Here is a 13,145-nt window from a genome sequence, read left to right as displayed (position 1 = left end):
GCTATTGTCTGTGTCTTGCTCCTTACCATCATCCTAGAAACAGCAAATACTGAACAGACCAGAATAAGAGAGGGCCTAACACAGCCATGGGCCCCTTGAAAGATAAAGGGCAACCACCAGGAGGATAAGCTACAAAAGTATTTTAACTTCCGTATGCAAAAAATCACATTAGAAAATACACTGAAAGCGCAAGAAAAAAAAAATTCCCCAAGTTTTTATGCTATTTAAAAACTGCAAACACTTCAAGACCGGGAAAGCTGAGTGGAGGGTCAGTCAAACACCAAAAACCCTGAGTAACTTTAAAAACATGTATACCTTTTGGCACAGAAATTACCTCTCCAGACAGCTTCTGCAAGGCCTAAGCAGCTTAGCAAGCTTGTGAAAACTGAGAAAATTTGAAGTGGCTGTGAACTATGATGCTATGAATCAGGTCAGCCTTTTCTAGTGTGGCTACTGCTGTAATCCCAGACTTTGGCTTTGCATGCAGCCCATCATTGAAACCTTCCACCACGCTGCTTGTTTATCTGCAAGGAAAGATGGCTTTAGGTTCAGGTGTAAGTTTAGACCTCACACAGGCTCCCATTCCAAATCCACTACTTGTTTCCCACACCCTCACTTGCACAGGCAGGCTGTAAATATATTAGCAACCTACACCATTCTTGCTCAGTTATGACAAACACCATTAAAAAAAAAAATAGAAGTTATAAGCACATCAGAGCCTGCAAATCTCTCCCTTCCTCCCCATTCTGTTCTAGGCTTGTGTTTTGGGGGGCTTTTTTCACCTCCCCCCTTTCCTGGGAAATTTGATGAAGGAGGGTGGAGTGGCTCGGGCTACGTACAAATATTCAGACAGTCTCTTAGCAATAAATGGATCTCAGTCAGTTCTATTATCTGTCTGGCTGTGGCTCCTATTATCTGCTGTGAATTGTAGCAGCGATCTCTGGAACAGCATTCAGGCACCATCATTACTTCCACACCCTCCAAAGACTGCACTGTAACAAGGCATGCTGGATAATACTTGCCATTAGAAGAGGGAACATAAAGGCTTCAAGCTATGACTAACACAGTAAAAAGCTCTGCATGGGGCTTTTACATTCATTGACCAGGGTTTGTTATTAAAGAAAATTCTAGGTTCAAAACCTAGACCCGCATTTTATACAGCACATCAGCTGACTTACACAAAAAGGTGATTTCATCCTGTTCTTGCTCACTTCCCCACTCCCCTCAGCTAAATCCTCATGAAAGGCTTCAGCTGGAGAGTGGGGAAGGCACAGCACAGGCCTGCTTGGAGCTCACAGTCCCCAAATGGGGACCATAAGCCCAAAGCAGTGAATCTGCCCTGCCCAAAGTGCCTGGGAGCACTTTGTGAGCACCACAAATGCGAGCACCACAGGGAGCATCCAGCAATTCAGAGCTGAAAGCCTCCAAAACAGCACTCACATGGCTCCTTGTTAGGAACAGGAGTTTTGGGATCCAAACCCACATCTTATTTCCTTGTGTTTTTCACAAGCCCTCCCATTTGTTTGAGGCCCATCTGAAAAGCCTGGATTGAAATCCAATATCCTCCCCCAGGGTAGGATGAGGGTTTTAAGAGAAAAAACCTCTTAGGTCTCCCTCTCATAGCCAGCAAGGCAAGGCCACAAACATGAGCTCCACCAAAAATCATTTTCTTATGGGTTTCTACCTGGCAATGGATTGGTTTCAGCTTCCCGGGCACAGAATCTCTGGACAGAGACTTTCCTGAAACTGGGATATTTCAGAAACCTCCCTCTCCTACACAGCTTCCCTTATGCTTTTCTCACTTGGACACCTATTTCACAGCAGGGCTTAATATCTTACTATTACCCATCATTCAGCATGGTTGAAAAATTAGTCATCAACCTAAAAAGTTATTAAGAAACACTTGATACTATGATTGCTTTCCTGTGGAATGAAGCAAAGGGAAGAGGTAGGGGAGGGAAGGTGGGTCAAACCTTGCACTTACAGTCAGGAAGGCTTTCCCAGCACAGGAACACATCTCCTGGGGAACCTCAGCCCACAGGAGAGCACCCAAGATCTCAGCTTGGCACAGCCCCTACACCACTGAGAGCCCAGAGGCAGCTGGCAGAGGCTGCCTTAAGTAGAGCTGCTGCTCCCCAGCAGCACCACCCATGGCTAATGTGCTCCAGATGAAAGTCATTCCTTGGCCAAAAATTGCTCCCTGGCCTCAGCTGGGCAATGCAGCCCTCCTCCCTGCTCTGCCCTTGGGCATTTGGGTCCAGGAGCAGGGCTGGCCACTCTCATTCATGCACAGAGCAGCTTGGGGACAGGGACAGCAGCTGGCTCTGGAGCCATGGTCTGTGAAGCCCAGGGAAAGACACGGGAAATGAGGGAAAGAGCACAAGATGAGTTCCACAGGGTTCACTCAGGTCAGGGACTTGCAGCTGCTGCCACCAGCAACATCTCTTATCGTATCTGTGTGTATCACAAGGCATGGCTTAGGCAGAGTGGCCCAGTGCTGTTTTCCTACATCCTTGGATGGTTTTTGGCCACCCCAAACTGCTGTCCCAGACCACCCTCTGCTCTTTTCACCACTCCTACCCAGTGTCCCAGGAGCTCCTCCAGCTCTGCAAATGGTGTGATGTGCAAGCCTGAGCTGGAGACAGTGAATGGCACTAGAAAAAGGGAAAAGTTATAATGGGAAGATAAGGGGGACAACTGGGAGCACTGAAAAAGGGCATGGGATTGATCACAACCACAAAAAGCAGAGAAGAACAAAGTATCACACCTCTTCACGGCTATTTTCACACCATGCACAGTCAAACTCAAGGCATCTCTGGGTGGAAGGAGAAGCAACCTGTTGAGGAAAACCAAGAACCAACAGCCTGTAAAAACATGGCATCTCCTCAGGCAAGATTTTTTGTGAGGTGGAGCTAAGCTATTGTGCGCACCCACTCAACCCCACCACACTGAGAAGGCATTTGCTGGGAAGGGGCTGCCACTGGCTAAGAGTCCTTGTGCCCACAGCAGGGCTGGCTGGAATGGGCAGTCTGAAAAGCTGTTTTAAGTGGCTTTCTGTCAGGCAGTGCCAAATATTTGTGAGGATGTTTTGAGAAGTGAAAAAAAAAAAAAACCTCCCCTCATTTTTATGTTAATAAAAACATATTTGATTTTTATACAGTTCATATGCTTCATGAAAGTGCTAATTACTCTCCAAAACAGAGGAGAAACCGAACCGTTTTTTTGCATCCCACCCTTCCTCCTGCCTTACCCTTTTTACTTTTATGACGCAGCATTTATTTAAGTCGGAATTGTGCCCAGCTTATTCCGCCTTTTGCGTGGCGCATCCTCACCTCTCTTCCCACTCATAACAAAAATAATAATAACTTGCAAATCTATGTCAGTGGAAACTTGGAAAAACATTCTGAAGAAAAAAAAAAAAACTTCTTCAAACATAAAGCACACAAGGACTCCAACACTGCCCCCCACCCCTTTCCACAACTTTTTCCTTTGGTGCATACATTTTTCCAAGGTCACCTCAGAGGCTTTTCCTAGTTGGCCATTAAAACAAAAAAAAACGCTGCCTGCCCCAAGAAGCACATGAAGCCATCACTGTGGCTTGGACTGTTTCCCTGTGTATGGATGCCATGGGAGAAGCAGCAGGGCGGGGTGGGGGGGGTGAGCTGATATTTTTCCAAGACTTTTTCTCTCACCAGAAGAGGATGAAGATGGACTGATGAGTGAGGTTCCGTTTGTCTGGCAGCATGAGTCACTCAGCAGCAGTTTCCGATATACACTTTTTTCTTTTTTTATTTCCATTACAGAAATTGGTGTCATTTATTCCTTCCTCCTTCTCAAGTAAAAAACAAAAATAAAAAAATAAATCCTGCTACCGTTATGTCTAATTTATTCTGGGAACTTGTCTGAGGACCCACCAAACCTGGGGGGGAAGGATGATTTGAAACACAATCCAAAATATAATCGGCTCTGGAAGCTTTTAAAGAGACTCCTTTAAGGCTGTGCCAAACCTTAAAGAAGGAAAATACTTCCACTAAATCCCTCCCACCATGAATGGGATCCTGTATGTCTGAGGCTTTTTATTGGATGGGTGGTTTTGTGTTGTTGGTTGGTTGTTTTTTTTATATCAAAGATGTTACTCTTTCAAATAGGGTCTGAGCTCTGTGGCTTTTCGGCAGGCAGTGAATACTTGCTCCTCGGGCATGCGGTGATCTGACACAGCCCTCCCCCACGCTGGGCCGGGTTCTCATGCTAAGATCTGGCTCCTGGAGCTTGAGCTGTTGTTTTTTTCTGGAAGCTGTTTTTTCCCCCTCTTCACCCTTTAAAAGCAAAACTAAACAGAACTAAGTTGTTTAAAAAAAAAAAAAAAAGAAAAAAAAGTGCCTCACAGGGCCCAGAAACCCAGCCTGACCTCCTTACTCCTGAAATATCAAAATATTCCCACTGTCTGCAGGCAAGGGCTGGTGCTGCCTGTGCTACCTCCACCAGCTCCTCTGCCTCCAGCCAGAACCAGGGGTGAGGCAGGGGAAGGCCCCATCAGCAGGCAGAGAACTCGAACAGTTATAGTCAAGACCACCCAATCAATGGTGTTAGGAGTAATGAGTCAACATATCCAGGCTTCCTCTTATTTCCAGACAAAAGTAACCCCCTTAGGTCTTGCTCTAGGTCCCAAACTGACCAAACCCAAGCTGTCCCCCTTCAGCTGTGACTCCCCTGTATGGCACAGCTGAGGCAGGCTTTAAATGGGGACAATACTAAACTGTGATTAGAGACTAAACCAGAGAGCAAGGATGATTGCAGAGCCTAAGTTTAATTATTTTGATGGAAGAGTATCTCGGGGAGTAATGGAAATACTGTTATATTTTATGCAGAGCTGGATACCCTGCTGCCCTATAGCTCTTTCCTTCCAGCTACATGTACATCCAGGTCTGGAAATGCATACCACTGTAATTTCTGTTTTACAAGGAACAGCATTAATGAGCCCCACAGCCTGTGTTTTTTTATTCTCTCAGATGCCACATTTAACCTCTGCTCCTCTGCCCAAGTCTCAGCTCTACCAATCCACCCTGTGCTGAGAGGCTGAAAGGAAAACTCAGTAGTGCTCTAGGAGCAGAAATCTTTTTTCTGAGTTCAAAAGGCACAGGGAAAAGGCTGCAGGGAAAACGTCTGGATGGCTGGTTGGAGTGAACCACATTTTGTCTGAATGCAGGCACACAGCAAAGAAGGGTCCTTTCTCCATTGACTAGTTGGTCAGGGACCTCAAGGCACCCTGCCCACACAGCCTCATTCTTTACATGCCATGAGCAACTTCTCTTCTGCATTTCAAGTTCTTCTCTGCTGCAATGTCACCCAAACCAGGTAAGGCCCACCCTTGCACCAGCAGCTCTTCTAGTACAGACTGGAAGGCCAGAGAGGAGCTCTGGCATCCTCAGAGCATCTCCTGTTTAATTAACATGCTTCTAATAGGGGACAGCTGCAGCTCAAACATTTCATTGCTCTTCCTTCTCCCTCCCCTGGAGGAGCATGTGCTCGTGGATGCCCCAGCCCCATCCTGCAGCAGCAGGAGTGGTTGTACCAGAGCTCTCCTCTCGGAACACAGGGTGGCTTGGGGAGCGCGCTCCTCTGCCTGCCTGGCCCTCAGCGTGTTCCAGGTGCCTGTGTGTCCCCAGCCAGGCCTCGGCCAGGCTGACCACTGACTCCTGTTTGCTGCTGGCCACTCAGCTGCTTGGGCCCGCAGGGCGTCTTGGAGACCCCACAAGAAACACTCCCCCTCAGTTCTGATTTCCTGTTTACAATGACATCTTGGGATGTGCTTCCAAGCCAGTGTTTAATCCTTTCACTCTGTCACACTGATTTTGAATCATTCTAGTTTAAGTGTTATGAGTACCAAGACAAATATTTTTTATGAGTCTCAAACCACAAGTATCTTTTTTGACCAAATTTTTAATTTAATCACAAATAATCCCAAATTTAGCTTGACAGGATCCAACTTCCACAAGGTACCAGAGGCTGCTTGATTAAGACCCAGCCTCATGAAAGCAGTTATTTAATGAAATTTCAAGGCAGCTCTGAAAGGAATAGGTTCAGACCTCTGACCCCACAGTAAAAAAGGTGCATAACCCCTCTGGGAATGCAACACAAACTGTTCGGAAAGAAAATTGTTCTCATGCATCTTTACTTTCCTTATGCTTTAGTTTTCAGTAGCTGCCAAAATGACTGGCATTTCCCAAACATAGACAAACATTATTTATTAAAGGAAATTAAAGTTCCCTCCCTGAACAACCAGAGGGTCTTCAGTCTAGGGCACAACCCCAGAGAAATCCAGAGCATGGAGGCACTGCAAACTCTGACCACTACCTCATCCATCCATGGATCAGCGGCTCCTTGCAGCTCAAGACAGGTTCAATGGAAACTGAAGCCTCTGTGCACAGGAATACCATGGCATTTTCTGTAAAGGCAGCTTGCAGCAGAAAGCTCAGTGTGGTTTTTTTCTCCTTTTTGACCATCATGACCCAGCTGAATGTGTTTGTTGAATGTAAGGGAGCCCAACTTAAACATTGTAAGTTAAAGGGAAGAAAAAGAAGTCAACTTCACATCAGGTTTTTTGTGCCAGACCTCACCATATAGAGATATGCAATTATGGAATTTCCTAAAATACATTTTTGCTAGAAAGAGAAGTGGATAAAGGTTATGTGGGACTCTGAAGAGCCTCATGAAAGGATACAGGATTTTAACCAAATGACCCACTGAGTGGGGAAAGAAAACCACAGTATCCACTTTCAGGTGGCAATCAAAGTTTGAGCTCTCAAATACATGTGATAAAGGAGGCATCCACAAACAACATGTGCCAGCATGGGGTTTTCAAGCACTGATTATACCTGGAGGCAATGGTCCCTGTGTGTCTTGTTGTAGATTGGTGTTGCTGGCATGAGCCTGCTTATTCATTCCCAGGGAAAAAAAAAAAAAAAAAAAGTTCTTTTAGAGCAGTGTGTTCTAATATAAATTTCTCTGGCCTTCCTCTAAAATGTCAGCACTTCTGGTCAACTGCTCAATATCATCAAGAGAGAGCTGGAACATCTCAAGAGCCCACATCTCATCCCCGACAAGGCCCTGGGACAGGCAAGATTTCTTCAGCCATCATTGCATTCCAATGTGCTCACTCACACAGGTTTGTGACCTTTCTAAGGGTCGTGTTTTTCCTTTTTCTTTTTTTTTTTTTTTTTTTTTTTTTTTTTTTGTCCTGGTCCTTGCAAACCTTAATTATGAATCCAAGGTCGTTATCAGTGATGTCAATTATGCAATGGCTGAGCAGCTGCTCCCCCTGTTGCTGGCCTAATAGTGCCATGTTGAAGGAGACAGCAGAATTTCTTGTGCCATTTAAAATTTGCTATATCATGAGTTTCCTTTCAATTGCAAAAGCAGAAAAACAGCTTGAGTACTTTTCCTCCTACATCTTTACTTCAAGCTGCTTTTACAGTCCTCAGTACATCTTTCAGCATCTCATGCCTTAAGTACATATCCCAAGGGTAATAAAGAGGAATTAAAAAAGACTAATTTTTCCCAGATGGTACCCAAAGTCATCTATGAACACAATGATAGGAACTGCTTTAAAATAAACTCCACTGGAGGATTCTGGCGATGGGAGAACAGGGCGAGTGGCCAAAGTGCTGTGCTGGGTGCTAAATACAACCGCTCCAGGGTGAGAATGTGGAGGCAGCTCAGGAGAGGAGCAGTGTTTATCATGCCACTGAAATGAAAAGGGGCTGCCTGTCTTTGCCTTCATAGATTTTATAACAGTTTAGATAACTAGAAGGAGGTAGCCCCAACAGCAAACTCTCAGTTATCAGTGATTTCCTCCTCTGTGCAGGGTGAGGAATGTGGTGTCCCACATCCCACCATGTAGGAAGTGTTAACAAGCACTTGCTTTTTCATGGCAGGCATCTGGTAGCAAATATGAAAAGAGACCTAACTCTTCCCCTTTCACATAGATTGCATATTTTTTCCTTTTTCATAATCTTGGAAAATAGAAGAAGTTGTCTGGATTCACATGGGGTGCCATCCTCTGTGACTTGCCACACAATGTTACCAACACCAGCACTAGTGGGAAGCACCCATTTGCCAAATCTGAAGTTTGGCTTTAGAAGAAATAATTTCAGTGCCTCTTTTATATAAAGCAATGCTAACAGGAGGTTGTACAGAGGAACACAACTGTCTTTTAGTCTGCACATCATCTGTTCATAAATGGGTATCTCTGGAGCTACTGCACTCCTCTCTCTCACCTCCTTACTTCCCATTCCCAATTTCTACCTTGCAAAACTCCTACTGGAGCCAGCCTAAAGCTGAGCTCTTCCTTGCAGAGTACTAATCCCAAGAAAGAAAACCAGTGGTCCAATTTATTGTCTTGTTGATGCTTACACAATCCTATCCCTGTTCCAGTGTTTGCTCTGCCCCTTCTTATTGCATTAACGAGGTTGGAAAGCAAATTAAAAAACCCTGCGATTGTCAGTGCAGCCAGAAGCTATGACTCAGAAAACACAGAGCCTGCAGATCTGGTGAGTAAGATGGAGCTTTTTCTCCCCACACCCCACACTTAAAAAAAAAATAATCTCATTAGAAAAACAGAAAGACTTCAAAGAATTTGACTCTTTCTCAAAATTACTGTATGATTAAAGATTTTTGGTGGAGCCACCTTTTCAGCTAACTCCAGTGACAGGCGAGGCTCTCCAGGCTGCCAGCTTTGCATGGTCTAAGCAGCTCCAGAAGCTGGAGTACCTCCTGATGATGCCCTTAAGGTTTGTGCATCTGGGCTTTAACCATGCAAGGTCCAGAACTCTCAATGCCTTCAGACTTTAAGAACTTCCTGCTTAGGCCAAGAGGATGCTGTCAAAACAGACTTCTTTACTGAGTGACTCAGTGCTGCTTTCAGTCCTTGCCAGAAGCCAAGTACAGAGGCATGAGGAAAACAAACACAAGTTACTGAAGCATTTCAGAGTTTTCAGAAAAGTTTGGTTCAGCTTTAATTCCAGTAAAGCTCAGAGAAGGACGGAGCAGAAAAATATTTCCTAACCAAATTCCTCATGCAAAGGCTCTTAGTACACAACACGTGTAAATTTTACAACAGTTTTGCATTCCTGGTCAGGACTCACACGGTTCCATGTCTGGAATAGGCACATACAGAACTCATGGAAAAATGCTCTAAAGATACCAGCTTAAGTTTTGCCTTCAGTCTACTCCCACAGCCAACCAACTTCCTGGGAGTTTTTTTTTTATTTTGGATTTTTTTTTTCCTTTTTTTTCTTCCCCTGTTGTTTTTGAAGCTGTACAATCATTTTATGGAAGAGCCTGGCAGACACCAAAGGCTGCATGCACACAAGCATGCTCGCTGGGAACTCTCCCCCAGGAATGCTCAGCTTGGATCTTGCCAGCATTTCATCTAACTCAAACAGTAGAATACCAGTTTTTGCAAACAAAGTAGTTCAAATATATTTAAGTGTGAAAACCAAATCTATATTTGCCTAAAATTGGAGAAAAAAAAATGAAACCCCAGATATGCTCCAGAAAATCCTTCCATGCCAAAGCCTATCTTGGATCTGTATTCACACACTCTTTTGTGGGTTGTTTGTGATGAACATCAGTTTGGCACTGGGGAAAAGGAACCATTGGATCAGCTTTTTCCCTTCTGCCTCCCTCCAGAAAAAGGACCGTAGCTCAAAGTAGAACACCAAAGCAGTAACAGCCACCACCATCACCCCAAGCTTGTGATAATGCCACAAAGGCAAAATAGTACAACAAAAACACTGACTTTGCATGTAAAAAAAAATTAATTTAACCTAATCTGGGCCAAAGAACACTGAAACATCTTCTTCATGACAACATGGTTAATTCCTAACATCACTGAACAAGAAAGGGAAGTTCAAGTCCCTGAGAGTATTGCTACAGTTATATTAACTTTAACCTTTTAAAATTTCTTTTAAATGTAACTGTCTACCTCATGGGGCTTATGACACTGTGACTTGGAACAATTTAGCATGCCTACTCTTTATTTTTAAACATGCGTGTATCCATGTATACACACAAGCTCAAATCCATCTTAATGGGATTTCCCTAGTCTTCAAAACTACCAGGAGAGCTACACAGCCATACATGGAGCTCCAGCCTACCAACCCATCAGGAGAAGAGGCCCTGCAGCTGGCCACAGCTACAGCAGTGATGGCCACAGCTGAGCCAGGGTCCAGACAGGGGCCCAGCCCTCCTCCCATCAAGCCACCAGCTCCAGAACATACCTTGGCACACACAGCTGCAAGGAAGGGTGGCTATTGCTCCTCCACACATTTATCTTGATCAGTAGCCTATCTGCAGGCTGGCTAATGCCAACAGACTGTAACCACTGATAATGGACCTTAATAACAAACTGGTGTGTTAAAGCAGTGTAGCAAATCTCAGACATTTTCTTCCATCTTTACAGTTATTCACAGTGAAAAAAACATTTTTTTCCCTCTCATAATTAAAAATTGTAGTGTCTTATTAATCAAACTTGTTAATGAAGCAACTTGCAAGTTGTCTGAAAAATTCACTTGGCATGCAAAGTCCAAGGCTTACAAATTTAGGGAATTCATTAGGCTATCTTCCTTATGTAGGACAAGAGGAGTTAACTCTGCTTTTTACACAAAATAGAGCCTCTGATTCATCACTGCACCAACTGACTAGCACAGTAAGACCAATTTAGGCAGTCTCTAACAGACTACAGAACCCAAACCAAACAGTCAACAAAATGAGACCAAAAACCTGTGCTTTTGGGGGGTGGGGGGATTCTTACCAGCCATAAATCATCAACTGCAGGGCCTTCAGCTGTTGTTTGTGCAGTCACACTCCCCTCGTCAAAATCACTGGAGATCCAGAAGACAACTTCAATGCATACTCCCAATTAAATAGCTCGTTTGGATCTAATACAATGTTTATTGACTCCTGGACCTGTATTGATTCTGAATAGGCTACAGCTAAGGTTTAGTAAATGCCTTGGAGATAAATCAGCATGCAGGTAATAAACTGCAGATCACATAAGCAAACATTACTTAATTATATTCCTATTAATATATTGAGTCTGTAATGAATTTTTGAGGCATTTAATTATCAATTTGACAAGATAATCTAGGGGTAGTTAATGATGGACCAGGAAATTGTTAAAAAAACACAGACACTTAATAAGTCTCCTAACTGACACTGAATTAACTTGCTTTAGCTGTCTGGTTAAATAGACAGCAGTTAATTACAGAGTGCTTAGGCAGTCTCACAATTTTAATATATGACCCTCTTTGCTGTGCAGTAACCATACAGCAGGGGACGTGGGGTTTTCTCCATGTATTTCCTTCTGATGGCTGAATTATTGGCTGCTGTAACCACTTTTGCCTTCAGTAAGATTCAGCAGTTAGCCCTTATTATTAACAAATACAATGGACCGTTCCCTCTCTTTAATGATCAGAAATCATTGTGTGTTTTAATCCCTCCAGGATTAACAACAAATAGGGAATTTCTCTTACTAGGAGGGGTAACAGTTTGGAAATGGAAGCAGCCCCCTCGAGGCTCCAAGAGGTCCCTGGACAGGCAGACATCAGCTAGATACCCTGGCTAGCCACGGATGTCTGAGTTTTGCTGTCTACATATTCATGTATATCCAAGAAATGCTCTACCCAGTGCAGAAGTGCAGCTCCTTATTTGGATAAAATCCGACACTTCACTGCAACAACGGGATCAGCACTGACTCATAGCAGGATGATCACTTGCCATAGTGTTTTGGGTGCATAAAAAAAATTAAGGGAACAGAGCCAGCCAAGGCAGCTCCAGAGACAAGCATTAACAGTTCATCCCAGAGGTTAACAAATAAGGGTAACAAGTAGTAATAGCTGTGACACCTTCTCTAGGAGTAGCCTCAAGCTACACTGGGGAAATGCAGCTTCCTTGAGCTGGGGAAGTGGTGGCACTAGCTGGTTTGAAATGTAAAACACTGCTGATAATCCCGGGCTGTGCATGAATAAAACATTGTAGATCCTTAATCGACTGGAGAAAATACTCTTCTTTAAGAAAAAGACATTTCAGGAAGTAGAAGCAGTGTTGTTTGGCTTCAGGAGTTCAGAGGCCTGGAGTCATCAGTCTCTCCTATCATTAGCTTCAAGAGAAATTTTCAAGTGCTGGTTCTTTTAATTTATTTACTTTGGGGAGCCTTTGAGAATGAAGCCTTTTTCCACAGTAATTCTGCAGCCTAAAAGATCTTTCTCCAAAAATAAATAAAAACATTCATGCAATAGCACAAATCCAGGAAGAAGGGCTTAAAAAAGCCACCAAATATTTTTGCTGTTGGAAAACTTGAGCAGAAGCCCTAGGGACCTTTCTTCAGCCACACATTTGCATGGCAGTGCAATGACACCAGCAACATCATTCTGCTCCAAAAGCCCTCAGCAGCTGTGGTAGTGTTAAGTAGCAGGGTTAATGGGCAGAGTCGTTCCATCACAGCCTCCTGAAGGTACAAATTCAGTGGAGACAGCCCTCAGCCTGGGAACTAAGAAGTCCTTGTGAAATCTGTGTCTCTAGCGGCTTTATTAAAGTCATGTCATGTTGTGCACAGCTAGGCCAAAAAAGACTGAGCAGGGCTGTTTCAAGGCACGGTTCCCAAGGCACCATTCTCCAGCTTCACCCAAGTGAGAAAAATAAAAGTTTCTCTCACTTCTGGTTGAGGGCAGCTTGGACACCTGAGGAGGCTCTGATGGCTGCTGAGGACATCCCAGTCTTCAGCTTGAGCAAAGCTGCTTCAGTGCTCCTGCAGGCCCGTTCTGCCCAAGGAGGGCAGGAAAAGCCAAAGGAATCCTTGCCACATCCAAAGCATTGGTTCCTACGGGTTTATCAGTGACACAGAGAGAGGGAAAGGATCATGTCTTGGCCTTTTGCCCAGCGCCCCAGAATCAGCACTGATTTGTCATCTACTGACCTCCCTTCAAGAGGTACCGGGTCATTTCAGGGCAGATCACCATTAGGTCAAACATCTACACTAAGTCTCCTCTGAGAGAGGGAGCAGTAGTTGAGGTAGGAAGGAATTCACAGCCCTTCAGTTTGAGCTGCAGGTGAGACCTTGGCAAATTCACAGACCATTCCCTCAG

This window comes from Pyrgilauda ruficollis, unplaced genomic scaffold, assembly GCF_017590135.1.
Source record: "Pyrgilauda ruficollis isolate IOZ18807 unplaced genomic scaffold, ASM1759013v1 scaffold21, whole genome shotgun sequence".
In the NCBI taxonomy this organism is placed as follows: Eukaryota; Metazoa; Chordata; class Aves; order Passeriformes; family Passeridae; genus Pyrgilauda; species Pyrgilauda ruficollis.
Note: the sequence above shows the minus strand (reverse complement) of the source record.